Source organism: Elephas maximus, chromosome 20 (genome assembly GCF_024166365.1).
Source record: "Elephas maximus indicus isolate mEleMax1 chromosome 20, mEleMax1 primary haplotype, whole genome shotgun sequence".
Taxonomy (NCBI): Eukaryota; Metazoa; Chordata; class Mammalia; order Proboscidea; family Elephantidae; genus Elephas; species Elephas maximus.
In genome coordinates, this window is record NC_064838.1 from 69587000 (window position 1) to 69603632 (window position 16633).

The following is a 16633-nucleotide window of genomic DNA, read 5'->3' on the forward strand; positions in this document are numbered from 1 at the left end:
AGGAACAGTGGAAAAACATTTCCTTTTAAAAATAAACCTGGGTGACTTTTCTCAGAGACACATTATTCTGAAGCTCTTTTACCACACTTTGATGTACAGGCATGATAGCCCATGTATAAGTAATAGGGGCAATGTCTTAGACTGGGGTACCCCAGGATCAGACCCTGGGAAGGCATCTTAGTATGATGACGTTCGGGAGGTGACTCCAGGAAGCCCTAATAGGGAATTAGAGAAAGGAGGTGGGAAAGGGAAGATGGCAATATAGGATGAGGCAATGAGCTGGAGTCACTGAGTGTCAAGTAAAAGGTTGATGGTTTAAACCCGTCCAGTGGTGCCTCAAAAGAAAGGCCTGGCAATCTGCTTCTCGAAAGTCAGAAAACCCTATGGAGTCATCACGAGTCAGAATCAACTCAGTGGTAAATTTTTTCTTTTTTTTTTTTCTGTTTTTTATGAGCAGGTTATAGCTTTGGGCAGCTGGGCTCAGTCCTAGGAGATGGGATAGAATACTGCTCAGAGCTGTCCCACTTGCGGGCCAGTAGAGGATATTTATCCCCCAATTCCCAACAGTACTAGGAACGAGCCATGTTCCTGGGGCCCTCTGACGTACCCCGTATGTAAGACAAGCAGACTCAGGCAAAAGCCTTCATTTTCTACTGCAGCAGGAACCAAGTATCAGAGTTCAATGGAATGGTGAGTGCCACAGGGTTGGGGTGGAATACTGAAAATGCTTGATGCAGGCAGTGACATTTGCTGAACAATAATTCACTGAACACCTACAATGTACCAGGCATTCTAGTAGATGTTGTGAGGGATTAAACTGAACAAAACAGTAAGCCAGTCCCTGTCTGACCAGAACACAAAGAACTAGACCACAAACTTCACAGTGAAAAGCACTGTCAGAGGCTGTCAGGTCAACAATCAATAGAAAGCCTACGATGTGCCAGGCTCTGGGCTACAGGGGGTCTGTGGGTAGAGGGAGGCCTCCTTGATGAAGCCAGACCTGAAGCATGCTGAGCAGGAGCTGCTAGAAAAAAGGAGGAAAGTATATTCTCAACAGAGAATAAAAGCACTGGGGTGGGAGAGAATATGGTGTCCCCACACAGTCTAACCTGCTTACAAGATGGCGGGTGGTGAATTACACATGGGTGCCACGTGAAGGGGTTGTGATGTTATTGTAAAGGCATTCAGAACCCAGCGAGGAATCTGCCTACCAAATAGAACACAGATAGCTAACACAGCATCCTGATGAGTAGACAGAGTGAGCCCTCAAAGGAGAAGAGCTTGGCCACTGATAGTGTCTCCATAGCAACCCTGCTATCTGCATCACTGCATCCCTACATCCTTAGGAGAGGCCATGGGTATCCAGAGAAGGCCTGATTTCCTTAGTCACCTCTCAGGCCTACCGTTCTGCTAAGAATAACCAAGGCAGGTAGTACAGCTTACTCCATTTGGACGAATTCCACCACTTTGCTTTGTGTACCTGCTAACCGTGATTTTACGACATGTGAGCTTTTGCTTCACTGGATGTTTAGCAGAGAAGTTCCCAGAGCCCTCTTTTCCACATGAATTGCTCAGGAGACCCGTTTCTGGGAAAATGACTACAAACTGGATTCTAACACTTCACACCTCCAAACTTCAAGGGACAGACTGGAAAATGCCACCAAATACCTCTTCCATGCCATCTGTTGAAGTGTTTCTTTAGTCTCTATCTCCTTTGTGGAAGGGGTTGGCTAAACTCATGCACACAAGATCTGAACCATTAAATATTCCCTCAGTATTTAAAGGCAATATAGTGCAGTGGATTAAGGTCTTAGGTTCTAGGGTCCCAGTGACTTTGGTTTGAATCCTGACTCTGCCAATTCACTAAGTTGCAATTATGATTAAATAACAGTAACAACGCTCAGTATAGCCAAACAGTTACCACAGGCCAGTGTGCTAGGCCCTGTGCTAAGTCTAGGGCTATGAAGTAAAACTCGCAAACAAATGTGAGCAGTCAAGGTTTCCACTCTCTAGGAGTCACAATCTGTTGCTGTTGTTGTTAGCTGCATTCCAGTGGCTTCCAATGTGCATTCCAGTTAGGATGAAAACAGATCAAGGGAAATCAGATGGATGGTGAAGAATTCATTCTCTAAGTCTTTATTAAACACCTTTTTTTTATAAGCTTAAAGATGTGCTGGGCTGAGCAAGGTAATTTGATTACTATCCTTCCAAAGGATCATTTATCCTTTACCATACTTTTAGAGTCCCTGGGTGGTACAAAAGTTTTAGTCCTTGGCTACTAACTGAAAGGTTAGAGGCTTGAACTCACCTAGAGGTGCCTCAGAAGAAAGACCTGGAGATCTGCTTCCAAAAGATCACAGCCTTGAAAACCCTGTGGAGTACAGCTCTACTCTGAAACACATGGGGTCTCCATGGGTCAGAGCCAACTCTATCACAACGGTTTGGTTTGGTTTACTATAATTTTAATATTTCAAGGTCAAGGTCATAAGATGACCTTTTCTTATCAAGCCACAATAAAGCAGGCAGGGTGGATATTAAATTAGTGGCCTCTTAGACTAATCAAGTACTATAGGGTGTAAAAAGCACTTCCAATTGAGGTTATTCTTTAGTCAAAAATCCTTTCAAAGGTTAGTCAGAAGACCCAAAACAAAACCCGTTGCCATCGAATCGATTACGACTTATAGCTACCTTATAGGACGGAGTAGAACTGCCCCCACAGGGTCTCCAAGGAGTGGCTGATGGATTTGAACTGCCAACCTTTTGGTTAGCAACCTGAGCTCTTACCCACTGCGCCACCAGGGCTCCTAGTCAGAAAACAGGGGTTATTATTGGCATTTTAGGAACCCATTGCTGCAGAGTCAATTCCAACGCAGAGACCCTATAGGACAGAGCAGAACAGCCCCATAGGATTTCCAAGGCTGTAACCTTTATGGGGGCAGGCTGCCACATCTTTCTCCAGAGGAGTGGCTAGTGGGTTTGAACCACTGACCTTTTAGCAGCTTAACCACCGTGCCGCCAGCGCACCTTTTATTGCCACTTTACAGATGAAGAAAGGGAAGCTCAGAGAAGCAAAGAGCTGCCACTAACAAGTGCTGTGAGCGGGTTTAGACACGCAAAGCTAATCCTCCCTCCCCCAACCAGGGGACAAAGGTCAGTCTGGTGGGCTTCTTGGGTGTGACTTCTCTTCCTGTTTCTTTAAGAAACGTTTTCTGAGTGTGCGCTGAGCTCCAGACCTTTTGTATTTAATCCTCAAACCACATTTTGAGAAAGAAATTACTACGATTCTCATTTTACAGACAGGAAAACTGAGGCTCAAAGGCTTTATGTCACATACCTAAGCTCCCACCACAGGGAACATGAAATGGAAATGCTAATCCAGGACTCCGAAGCCCTTCACCAGACACCTGAATGCCCTTTTCAGGCCCCTTCAGACTGACTGCCCTGGCCCCTTAACCCACATACGACGTGTTGTGCTTCTCTCCCAGTTTACAGAGAGGCCCCCAAATCATTGGCGAGTCATAGGAAACTCTTAAGTGGCTGCTTATTAATAACATTTTCAGTTTATATTAGGCCGCCTTTCATCCAGGGGAACTTGGCCAGCTACATACAGAGACCCACTGAAACCCAGCCATCTCTGGTGTGGACAGGGGCCAGCTGGCAACAGCACCCCTCAGGGGTTTGGCTTGGGGGGATTCTGGCAATGGCCACACCCTTAGAAACTTAACAGGGGCCCTTTAATATCCGCCTTGAAAGCCTCAAGGCAAAAACTTCCCAGAAATCCTTGTTCCTCAGTGAAAGAGGCCAAAGGCTCAAGATGACCCCAATGGACCTGGGAAGCAAAAGCGTCAACAAGTTGGGTGTTTACCAAATACCAATGCTGGGAGTAAAGCCCCTGAATCCAGAGTGACTTAGACACAACAGGCAAAGACATTATTTTCAGAAGAGCTCTGGCTTTAGTCAGGCCCAAGGAAAAAACCAAAATTCTCAGGGTTTCCCACAGCGGGGAAAGGCAAAAAAGGCAAGATGCTGACTTCCCTCCTCTGAGCTTGATCTATGGAGCGGTTTGTGTGGTTTTGTTCTGGCCACAGCCAGTTTCCTTATTCTGCAGCCGTGATAGGAAGGAGAGGGTAAATAGAAAGAAACTAACATTTTCCTGGTTTCATGTTTTATTGGAAAGAAGCCCTTTATGAATTGAAATCACATGGCCTACAGGAGTAAAGTTTTGAAAATATTTGAAGATTTGTTCTACCCAGAATCTACAAGGTGATGGCTGAAGGATGTAAGTTCCCTACGTGCCTCCGCCCCCGACGCCTGCTGGATGCAGCAACTCCACACAGCTAACGTGGGAAATACGACGACCGACAGACTAGACTTCGGCATTCCTTCGAACACAGGACTGAGTCTTATCCATTCACTGCTTCTCACCATCTCTGCCTCTACTTCCCGGGTGCCGTCGAGCAGACTCCGAATCATGGTGAGCCCACGTGTCTCAGAGCAGAGCTGTGCTCCGCAGAGCCTTCCAGGCTGTGATCTTTTGGAAACAGATCGCCTGGTCTTTCCTCTGGGTGAGTTTGAACCACCAACCTTCTGGTTAGCAGTTGAGTGCTTAACTGTTTGCACCAGCAGGGACTCCCTATCACCCCTTGCCTGAGTTACTGTAATAGCCTATAGTTTGATTTCCTGCTTCCATTCTTGTCCTCCTAGAATCTATTTTCCACCAGCTGTTAATTTTTTTTTTTTAAAAAGAAGATAACGCTCAACTCTCTTGCTTAAAACCCTCTATTGGTTTTCCACTGCAGTAAGAATGAAGCGTAACCTCCTTAACCAGGGCCTACGAGACTCCGCACAATCTGGCCTCTTCCTCTCTTTCCAGCTTCATTTTGTACCATTCCCCATCTTGTCTACTAGGCTTCAGCTAGAGCGATCTTTTTATTTGTCCCTTGAACTTTCCAAGGCTACCCCATCCCTCTCTTGGGATCTCTGCAGTGGTTGTTCCTCCACCTGAAACATCTCCCCAGCTCTTCATGGCTGGCCTGCTTTCCAGTATGCAAGTCAGCACTCAAAGGGCAGCTCCATCAAGGACCCTATTCTCGCCTTCTTCATTCTCCATTCTATTATCCTTTCATTTTTTTCTTAACATTTGTCACTATCAGAATTTATCTCACTTGTTGATGTGTCTGTTACTTGTTTCTCCCATTGTAATATAAGTTCCACAAGGTCAAGGATCTTGTGTCCAGAATGTACAATAAGCATTCAATAAGTAGCTGTTCAAATGAACCCCTAAGGCCTTGTCCAGAATCTAACTTGGCAGTTCTTTACCACTGGACCAAGAATTCTTCACCAGCATGCAGACAAATTATGATCAGTTTGCAAATTTCATTTGCAGTAACTGAGGTTACATACTGTTTACAATGATGCTAAAAATGTAGAGAGTGCTTCGAGTACAGGATGAGTGGTGTATCATCAAGACCACACCGAAGAAACGACTGCCGTTGTCCTGGATGAAATGAAATGATGTGGAAAAGTAAGTTTAGGGCAGGGGTGTAAGCATTACTGCTGAGAATAAACAACTGTGTCATAAGTGTAGTGTAATTTAATTCTGTTAAGTGTGTTACAAAATGCCCAATATTTGAAAGAATGCTTTGAGTATAGAAAGGCTAAAACCCACTGGCTTAGCCCAATGTAAATGTTCAGAATAATTGTTGAATTGTTAAATGAACAGTAACAAGTGTATCATCTTGCTACTGAGATATAGAACAAGCAACAACTCCTATGGCCTTGACAACTGTGAGCAAAGCCCTCAGTTTACTCATCTATAAAATGGAAGAGTAACAAGATAGCTCTATACTTCCAGCTACTCAGCATTAAAGTTAGGTTGTGGGTCATCAGGGAAAAAGTGTCTTATTTCCACAGGGTAGTGGAATTTTTTCCCCAGACCCACATCAACCTATGGAGGTTTTCCTGAATGGATTTAGAATAATCCACCAGGAGTTCTTAACCTTTTGGGTGACTCGGATGCTTTAAGAATCTGATGAAAGCTAGGATCTTCTCCCTAAAAAATGAGCACATATACATTGACAGAAAATTTTGCATTTAACTTCAGGAAGTTCATCAATCCTCTCTGGTCCTCTAGTGTTCACGGACCCCAAATACATGGTTTAGAGAATGGTCGAGTGTAAACATTTTTCTCTGATATTTTAAACTCCCCAGTGGGCCAAAGACAATGCTAAGTATCTCGCAGACGCCCAACTGATATTTCTCCCTCTGCAATGTTCTTTTAAAGATTCAGAACCACACATCCATATCACAGTTAACCCTTTAGGAGGCTGGAGTGTAGCAATTCAATGGTTCAGGATTTGAAGCAATTTTTAACCATTTAAGGCCCAGCATATTACTGTCAGGGAGCTGGTTAGGCAGGCAAATTGATGAAGTGAAAGGAAAGCAGGCTCAAGCTTGCTTGGTCAGATCAAGCCCAGCGATTACGCTGCTCTCCTCTGATTCGCCTTTCAGAAGCCATCTTAGCAAGAACCCAGGCTCTATTGTTGAGGGGAAGACTTGATTCTTCACTCTGCTTGGGGCACCCTGCTTCCTAATGAGGCAGGTGTTTCAGAGCCGCCCAGCCTGCATGGGAAGTAAGGACGAGTCAAGCTTCTAGTCTTGACAGATTTCTAGGCAGCTCCTGAGATGATGAGCTCAAATGCGGGTAACAGACTCAGGCAGTAATTTAAAGGAAGTCCTGAATCTTGATAGATAAGCGGTCGTGGGAGGGCTTTAGCCGAGGGCTAGGCAGTTACCGAGCCAGAAGCAGCCACGCCACAGGCGCCATCGCCAACGAAAGGATGGACTGTCCAGAGGATGCCCGCAGACAACAGTCCACTGGAAAAACAGACTGCAAAGTAGGGCTTCTCTGGGAGTGCACAGCAGGAGAGCTGGATGAAGAGCCTACATCACTGGTCATGACAGGTGACAGGAAGCTAAAGAATGGCCACCATATTAATCAGAACAACAGAATTCATATCCCAGAGAAAGAAAAAAAAAAAAAAGCAATTAAAACATTAAATAATCAAAAATCCAGCTAAATAAAACTTGCACTAAGCCTGTAGGTTATCTACTTTTGGGGGGAAGAACAAAATGCACAATAAGTAGGAAACAGAGTTTCTTTTTGAGCACACCTAGGCAACTGGCAGGTGTTCAATACTTATTTACTAAATTGCAAAGAGAATCAACTTCCGGAGAGTATCTAAGCGTAACCAGTAGCCAGCTGCCATTGAGTCAACACTGACTCATGATGACCTCATGTGTGTCAGAAGAGAACTGCACCCCACAGGGCTTTCAATAGCTGATTTTTTGGAAGTAGATTGCCTGGCCTTTCTTCCAAGGTACCTCTGGGTGAATTTGAACCTCCAAGCTCCAAGCAGTAACTGTTTGCACCACCCAGGGACTTCATTCAAAGGTAAAGTTGGTTAAATTTCCTGGGCCAACTACAACTGATTGGTACAGGCCACCTGGAGTGCTGTGTTGAAAAGGATTCTGAAGTTGTATCTGGGATTGACAGAAAAGAGTGTGCTGATTATTAATGAGTTCTGCAATGGACAAGTGATACTGGGGAGTGGTGATGCAGTGCCAGGTATTTGCCATACTGACCCTATGGTCAGGATGTTTCTAAGAACAGAGCCAACCACAGGTACACATTTGACTGAAGATAATTCTCCCCATTGAGGAATATTTCCTCACATTCAATAGATGCTTTGGGAGATAACAAGGAAGAGTGAGGGATGAACACAGACGTGGGTTTATCCCGCAGATCACAGCCTGTTGTCCAGTGAGTTGACAGAGCTCAGACTCAGATGACTCTCACAATAAACCTCTTACGATTTCCATTCACAAAACCAGTATGCTGAGAATTCACATTTAGGATAGTAGTTTACATGGCTGTCGTATTCAGAGTTACAAGAGACACTCAGCTGACCTAATTCTGCTCTTTATATATGAAGGCAGAAAAGTGATCTGAGATATTAAACCCAAATTTGCAAAACAAATAAATAAATAAGATTGAAAATGAACTGAGATTTAATTCTAGGTAATTCTAGAAACCAGAACCTTCCATTCCTCTGAATATTCCTCTTAGCTAACATTTTTGTTTGTTTTTGTACCAGAACTATCCAAGACAACAGAGTAAACACCCATGCTTGTCAAAACTTCACAAAGCATTTGACTTTATAGAACTTGGAAACATATAATTTACTTAAAAATGATACAATCTGGGAAATATCTACCTTTTATAATCTCAGGTCCTCTAAATATTTATGAGTGTACATATCACACTCATAAATGCGTTCATTTATGTATACGGTATTTTTGTGTAACACACACATGTACAAATAAGTTCCAAGATCTTTCATGTTTATTAACTCTACAAGTTGCTCTGTATAAGGCTTCAGAGTCAGAGGGTGTGAATTCAAATCCCAGAGTAGTCAATTACTCGCTATGTGACCTTGGACAAGTTATTTAACTTCCCTATGCTTAGTTTCTTTATCTGCAGAATACAGATGATAACAAGGAGTCCTGGTGGAGCAATGGTTAAAGTGCTTGGCTGCTAACCAGAGGCTGGCTGTTTGAACCCACCAGCAGCTCCTATGGAGAAGAGACCTGCTGATCTACTCCCATAAAGATCATAGCCCAGGAAACACTACGGGACAGTTCTACTCTGTTATACTGGGTTGCTCTATGCTGAAATCCACTCGATGACACACAACAACAACAGATGATAACAGTCGTACCTCGTAAGAGTATCGTGAGGATGAAATAAGACAGGACATATAAAATGGTGACCAGAGTGCCTGGCACATGGTAAGCAGTCATTAAATGTTAGCTATTAATCCTTTCTGTTGCTCTACAGATGCAGAAGCTGAATCACAGTAAAGCTAAGTGATTTCTCTGAGGTTTACTCAAATAAGGAATGGCATAATTGGGACTAGGACCTGGGCTTTCTGAAATTAGTCAATTTTTCTTTCCTCTGGAGCACTCTACACCTATCATAAAGGTGGCTTGGAAGACACAGCATCACCATCCCCAGGGACCTTGTCAGAAATGCAGAACCTGCATTTCAGCAACTCCTAGGTGCGTGCGCACTGGACTGGAGAAGCCTCGGTCTCCTGAACTCTGCAGGACACCTGCATACTTAACACAGCCCTGGAGAGCTTCTGAGAGTGAAGAGGCAACCCCTCCCTGCTGAGAGGTACAGCTGAGAGGTGCAATGACTCTCTCTTCACTAGTGTGAAATATTGGAAGGTCAGTTCTTCCAGGATGCTCGAGTCATTCTATGGAGAGCACTGACCACTTCTCATATTCCGGCATGTATTCACAACACAGAGCAGCCAGGTCCTGATGTAAAACTTGACCTTTTAGTTCCCTGTCCAAGAGCAGCCAACAGTGCAAATCACACCCCTTCACTGCCAAGGCTGTGTGCATTTCTGAAAGTTCACACTCACCCAGGTCAGCGCTGGAGGAGAATTTCAGATCATTTGACAGAGGACCCTCATTTTAGAGATGAAAGAAATGAGGCTGAGGAAGGGGAGGACCCTGCTCAAGAACACACACATTCTGCTCAGAACCTTATGCGCATGCAGTTGGGGATGGGGAGCCGAGCCAACCAGCATGGCCCCTCTCTCCAGACTCCAACTGGTTTGCCCACGGCCACAAGTTTACCCCAGCAGCATTTCACACGCTCCCTCTCGTCCAACAAAGGGCTTCTGCACTGCCTTGAAGCCTTCACTCTTAATCTCAGTGTCTTACTGACTCTCAAACCAACCTCACATTTCCACTCTCAAAGCAACGTTCAAAGCCTTGTGTTAATAAGACCCTGTGTTCTGTCTTTATGCGTGACACATTCACTTGGATGTTACCAATTTTACCAAAAGATCAACCAAAAGAATCTTAATTCAACTGTGAAACATTTAGGTGTTTCTCTAATGGACCCATAGAGAAGATCTAGAAGGAAAAGGGAAAAAAATCTACAGAGGACATTACTGTAAAAAGTAGAAGAAAGCCTGGAAAATGGTGGCCATAATTCAGGCTTTAGAGTATGATTGTCCCGCATCTGAATCTCAGCTTCACCCTTCACTGCATGAGTAACACTGGGCAAGTTACTCAACCTCTAGGAACTTGGGTTTCTCAATTATTAGACAGAGATAAAAACACCCAGCTGCACGGTTTTTACAAGCATTAATAAGTCAGCTATGCAGAGCATCTTCCATGTCAGCTGGAACACATAGGTGCTCCATATATGGTAGTTATTTTTTCTATGCACACATTCAAAGACTAACACACAAACTATATAGATGCATGGACACCCAAAACATACATTTACATATACACTAACAGCTACCCCAAAACAATATTTGACCCTGTGACCATAGAAAGCAGAGCTGTTTCTCAGTTGAGTCCTGGATTTTCCATGAACCAGCATCTCTGAGGACTCACAACCGACAGAAGGGTGCCAAGAAAAGAGATGGAAATGGCATCCTGCCCAGATGAAATAAAATGCTAAGAATTCCTGTCCCAGTCACTCTTAACCCTGGTTGGGGCTAGATAGTATTTGTAAGATTTCATTTTAAAGCCTCCCAACCCTCCCCCCACCTCCTAAAAAAAAAAAAACAAAAAACAACCCATTGTCATAGAGTTAATTCCAAGTCGAGGTGACCCCAGGTGTTACAGAGTAGAGCTGAGCTCCATGGGGTTTTCTTGGCTACAATCTTTACAGAAGCAGACAGCTGGGCCTTTCTTCTGTGGAGCTGCCGGGTGGTTTCGAACCACCACACTTTCAGTTAGTAGGCAAGGACAAACCATTTGCGCCACCCAGGGACCTTAAGGAGGGATGAAGGTATGAGGCTAAAGGCGCACCCACTGAGAGAGCAATGGAGACTACTCAAATCGGCCACTCATCATTGAAGACAGGCAGGATGCTGGGCTGTTGAGGGTGCCCGCCTAGAGTCCATCTCTACTCCACACCCCCAGGGAAAAATGGTACCTGTGACCCCGTCAGAGCCCCAGAATAGTTTTACGTACAGAGCTCCAATGCTAGGACCAGGGAGAAGGCAGGAAGCAGGAATTGCCATTATGGCTTCCTCCTTCAGCTCTACGCCGTGAGTGAGCATGACTCTGGTAACGCTGCTAAACAGGGCTGCACCTGAATTCCTTGTAGGGTCCACCTCCTACCACGGATGTCTCCGCAGTCTGTGCCTTCTAGAGCGCTATGTCTCATCTTTGTGTAAACGCTGACATTCGCCTCTTTGGTTCGCCCAACTTGAGGTTCACAGGCATTATAGCCTTGGAAGTTTATCCCGAACACCACAAAAGGAAGGCAGGTTCACAGAGTACTTGAAAATGTACTCCTTCTCATTAATACACATTTTCCCCCCTCTGGAGGAAATATGCGCCATCTTAAGCCCTTACCAGGGTTTTAGGATTTTAAATGGCTGCATTTTGAGATCTGTAGCAAAAAGGGGGAGAAAAGCTTTTAGCTAAAGGTGAAGAAGGGCTCCTGTTCCTGAGGTGCAACCTCACCCAAAGGGAGCCTTCAGCCTTGTGTTTTCATGGAGATCTCTCTGATATTCTCCCAGCTGCTTCCCCATTCTATCCTCCCTCCCCTCCCCTCTTCCTAACTCCCACATCCAAACACACACACACACACACACACACACACTCCAGCCTTGCTTCATTCTCTCTCTGCCTTGTCCCCAGGGAAATAATGGAATAAGCAAGCCTCTGGTTTTCAGTCTCCAAACAAAGAATTGCTCAAACGTCAGGCCAAAGTAAAACAGAAAAGCAAGTCTCCAAACTCAACTGGCCAGGTTCCAGGTTCCCAGTGGAGATTTTGGAGACTTACGTTGGTGGAGATTGAGAGTGACCTTATTCAACATTTTCTGCCTTGCTTTATTCAAGCGCGCGCACGCACGCGCACACACACACACACAAAGTACAAAAACCAAGACCTTTCATTAAAAGTCTCTACAGGTTGGGACAAGAGCACAGTGGAAAGTGTCAGTCAAGAGCACAGACTAGGAAAACGACTTTGCCAACGCCTAGTTCCCCAGCTGCTTACTTTGCAATAGCTCGTGCTCTCCACCAGCCATCTGACTGTGAGCACCACAGCCGTGGAGGGCGTGAAGAGGGAAGGGTTCAGTGGGTCTTCAAGCATACACACACACAAAGCCCACATCCCACCCAGAATTCCCCTCTGAGGGGCAGTGCATTTTAAGTCTTCTATGTTTGAAAACAACAGAGAAGGGAAAGGCTATGGCTTGAAGGCTTCTGAACAAGGCGGTTTATGGTGCTACAAGACCAGCAGCCCAGTAGAGTCTGAGCTTCTCAGACTTAGGGCATTTGGAATCAAAGTGGAATGGGAGAAGCACTAGACTTAGTACTAGAAATTGCCACCGGCTGTGGGGTTTGGGGTACATTCCTTTATCTCTCTGACCTTCAGTTTCCCCTGTCAAATGAGCATTAATAACGCCTGCCTCCTGTCGTTCACGAGCGGGGAATTAAATGGGATCAGCACCAAGAGGAAATAAAGTCCAACACCCAGAACAGTCAGGCAGTTCTCCCGTGTTCACGCAGGCAGTTAGGAGCCAGTGGAAATGGGCTATAATCAAGGTGCAAATATCACTCTTCATGCAAAACACAGCTCGTTGGCAAAGATCATTGGCAACCGGCACTCACCAACTCCCAGTTCTGCGTTTCCTAACCGTAAAAGAAGTCTACGCAGACGTCTCTCACTCCTCTCATTCACCTTTAATTTGTCTTCCAGACCCATGTGCCTGAGTTCCATTTCACGTAAATTAAAAAGAATGATGTTGAAGGAAAAGGAGAAACAGCTGTCCAGCTGTGGACTGAAGTATGCTCACTGGCACGAAGGAGGAAGATCCAAGTCTGGCAAAGATGTATCCTATCAGAGGACACAAAGCTAAGGCAGGAAGGTCTGGGTCACAGCAGGCAGCAGGGGAGGCCTATTCTTCTCCCTCAGCAGCCTACCCAGGAGTGAAGCAGCCCACATGGTAGCATGAGTGGAGTCTTGAATCTTCTGAGGGGCCAGCCGGCAGGTGGATGACATGCTCAAAGGTATCCCTGGATGGAGAGGAAAACGCTAAGTGTCTGCACTGAAAAGACAGAAAGGGACTGGCTCTTACATGCAAAGCGGGAGCATAAGAGAACTACAGAAACACACAGATTCCCATTTGGATCCACAGCTTTCAACACGTGACTCGTTAGCTGCCTAGACAGGAGGCCTCCTCTGAGGGCTCCCGGGCTCCAGCTAGCACTAAACGATTTTAATTATACCATCCGGTCATTTAGTTCTGCAGAACACAGCTGCCCCAGATAATATGTTTTATCCTGTTGACTCGACCCATAGGGTGAAAAGTTCCTTTGCCTGGGAATGGACTTGGACATCACAGTGACTGCAGACAGCACCTTTTCCACTAGCAAAGCCTCTCGGCAAACCAACGGATGTGAACACATTTCCTTTCCAATGTATGGCGTTGCTTTTAGCAACGAGTATAATGATACAAGGTAACAACAACAACCGTGATAATAGCTAACGTTTACCAAGCATTTACCATGTGGCCAGGCACCGTGCTAAATGCTTTTCCTATGTCGTCTCATCAGATCCTTACATCTAGCCCGCCCATAGGGCTCTACTGCTGTCCCCGTTTTACAGACAAGGAATCAATGCCCAGACAGGTACCTCTGAGTATCCTCAGCTCTTTCTGAATCTAGAGTCCAAGCCATGGTAAACATCATCCTGTCTAACCTCTAAGTTCCCTTCCCATTCCCTAAGCTTCCTGTATTTCTATTTCTTCCCCCATGGCATGGGTGCACCTTTGCAAGCCTGCCATTTCAGATGACACTATTTCATTCTTCCTGGCTGCCCCAGGACTGCTGGCACAGACGGCAGTGACCTATGGAGCCAGTATGTTTTAACTGTCACACTGAAAAAGAATTCCTGAGGGGAAAGAACATTTGATGGAAAGGCAAAACCTTCACAAGCGCTCGAGGAGGCACAGAAATCCAAATTTCCAAAACATGGCAATTCTGCCAAGGCTGGGACTTACTCTGGAGCCTGGGAGACACTCATCCTGACCCATCTGTGAAAGCCATCAGTAGCCAGTAAGCCTCCTGGGGAGCTCGGTTAGAGCAGGCAATTTGGCCTCCAGCAAGGAGGCGAGGATGCTTCCTTTAAGCCTCACTGAGATGGTTTAAAGCACTTTCCGAGAAGAGATGTTCACGCAAAGCCAATGGCAGCCGTGCAAGCCTCTGATGGATCCTCGGCAGTCTCGGTATGCCCACTCGAGGCACACTGGAGCCCTCCCGACCGCAGCTACGGAAGCTCTGACACTGTAAGCAGAACTCGCTCACCAGGGAAATCACCTGTGTGCCTAAGACATAGAAGAGCCACGCTCAGACCAGCCGACGGCATTGCGTCAGGTACAGACCACTTACCCCAGGGCGACGTGGCCCAGGCTGGATTAGTTACGGTTCATAAAGGTCTCTCTGGACCCCATCATAGTCCAAGACCATAGAACAAAGAATAAGGGATTAAAAATCTGTATTCCATCAAGAACGCCAGAGCAGATTAGCAGTGCTATGACTGGCTTTTGGTAAACCAAGAGCAAGGAGAACTAACTAGGATCGCTCCTGCAAGAAACCCAGTTTGAAGAACAAACGGAGTCCTATGTTTCACGCAGGCTGTGTAGTCATATTCTGGAGCTCTGACACCATTTCTAATCTGAAAGCGGTGGCTAAAATTAAACCTAAATAACTCGAGCGCCATTCCTCTACCTGGAAGTCCCAGCCAAGCCCTCACTCCTTAGAGCCCCTAACGGTTTCTGACATCCTGGGCTGAACCGACTCCACTGTGTGTGAACACTGCCAGGTGTGGGGCTTTTTAACCCTCTCCCCCACGTCCCCCCCTCCCCCGCCAGAGAGCTGCATGTCTAAGTGTTCTTTTAGAGAAACACTGCATCTTAAGCACTGACGAAGCATTTCTCCAGGACTCCCTACAGCCGTAACACAGGTCACTGCAACTGAGCTTCCTGACACGAGACGGAAAGGCAAAAGGTTGCCAGAAGGCCACCAACAATACCACCTCGTCCTAGGAACACAGCCCCGAGGTCCTCCTCAAATGTGTTTTCATCCTTACTAGAAAATATGCTCTGGTTTCAATTTGTGAATCAGAGCAAATTTCTTACCTACCTCTAGGGAGGAGAAACACTGTCTCGGAGGAAGCTTCTGCCAGACCCATGAGCTTGTCAATTGCCCCAGTTCACTTTCTCCCCCGGACTGGCTCTTAAGGACACAAATGGGGCTGCTGGCAGCCAAAGCATCTTCTTGTCAAAACCCTTCTCAAAATCCAGACCCTTCCTGAAGTGGCCAGCGGCCTCCCGCCTCAGCTGCTCTGTGCTCACTCATGGAGAACAGCGTTGCTGGCTCAAGACCCGGCTGGGGACCCACTAAGCTGATGGAAGTGTGACTTCTACCTTCCTCTGGATCCGCCTTCAAGCTCCGATCGCCTTCCTGAGAACCCGGCTTCGTGTTAGCTCCCCTTCCTCAAGACCATCCGAAGGAAGTCACAGACCCCAGCCTCACTTGGCGTCACCAACTGATCCTGAGCCAGAGCCCCGGCGACCAGTCAGCTGCTTGCCAAGCCCAAGACGCTGAACCAGGAAATGAGCAGCTCGCCAAAAAATAATAATAGTCGTCGGCGGAGCTGCTAGCGGAGCCCGGAGCCGAGTCGCTGTTGCAAAGCTCGCATCCTCTGCATGCTAATGAAGTGTGATGTCAGCAAGTCGTCACGGACAGCCCTGTCCCTTCTGCCCAGCGTGGAGGTTTATTTACATGTAAATTAGCCTTAACCTTCCATATCAGTAATCCCTAAACCCTGGAGAGGGGGAAGGAAGCCTTTAGGGGACACAAAGGCCCCAGCTATGCAGCCCCCAGACAAGTACAAAAAATTGTAGAGCATAAGAGAGGCTTTTCAAAGGCACGCCTAGTTTTTTAAGGGCTGGGCGTCTACGTGCCAAGATGCAACCTGGGCACTGCTATCAACCTGCTAGCCTGTTTCAGATTAAACACTTGCCGGCCGCCACACCGACGCAGGAGCAGAATCAGAGCTCTCTTTCCGCTCTCTCCTCTGGAAAAGCTGTGGCATGCCTCCAAATGCCTCTACTTGGTTTTTCGTTCTGTTCTCTGCAACTGTCATTTCAGCACATTGGCTGTTTGCTGGCCTGAGACTACATCACGTTTGAGTTTTTGTGCAGCCCCTGAAAGTTCCTGCTTTCCTCACATGCTTGGGTTATGACTTATCCCCCCCGCCCGCCCCGACCCGTCCCTTTCCCCAGCTCCAAGTGAGCAGGGAACCTTACAAGGGACCAGCCTGCCCAGGGGCACCTGAGGAACCTCAAATCCTCAGACAGCATTGCTTCACCTAATTTCACAGATTAGGAAAGTGAGGTTTTGACGTTATTCCCCGCCCCCGCCCCAAAGTCACACTGAGAATTTCAGCAAAGGAAGAGCCAGAACCCACATTTCCTGGACCTCAGGCTTGATGTTCTCTTAAATACCTTTGAGCCTCCAA

General features: G+C 46.3%; 1 protein-coding gene across 11 annotated transcripts in view; it reads right to left on the reverse strand.

The window, feature by feature from the left end:
- The window catches only part of PRICKLE2 (prickle planar cell polarity protein 2), a 422108-nt gene that overhangs the window by 134859 nt on the left and 270616 nt on the right, over window positions 1-16633 (reverse strand). Inside the window, exons 1-2 of one of the 11 annotated variants that reach the window (XM_049862958.1) lie at window positions 15537-16330; window positions 13033-13125 (exon numbers count right to left, since the gene is read on the reverse strand). The exons of 6 other annotated variants lie outside the window; for them this stretch is intronic. The gene's annotated coding sequence lies outside the window, so the exon portion shown is untranslated. 4 more of the 11 variants (XM_049862956.1, XM_049862961.1, XM_049862966.1 and 1 more) reach the window with 4 other exon arrangements.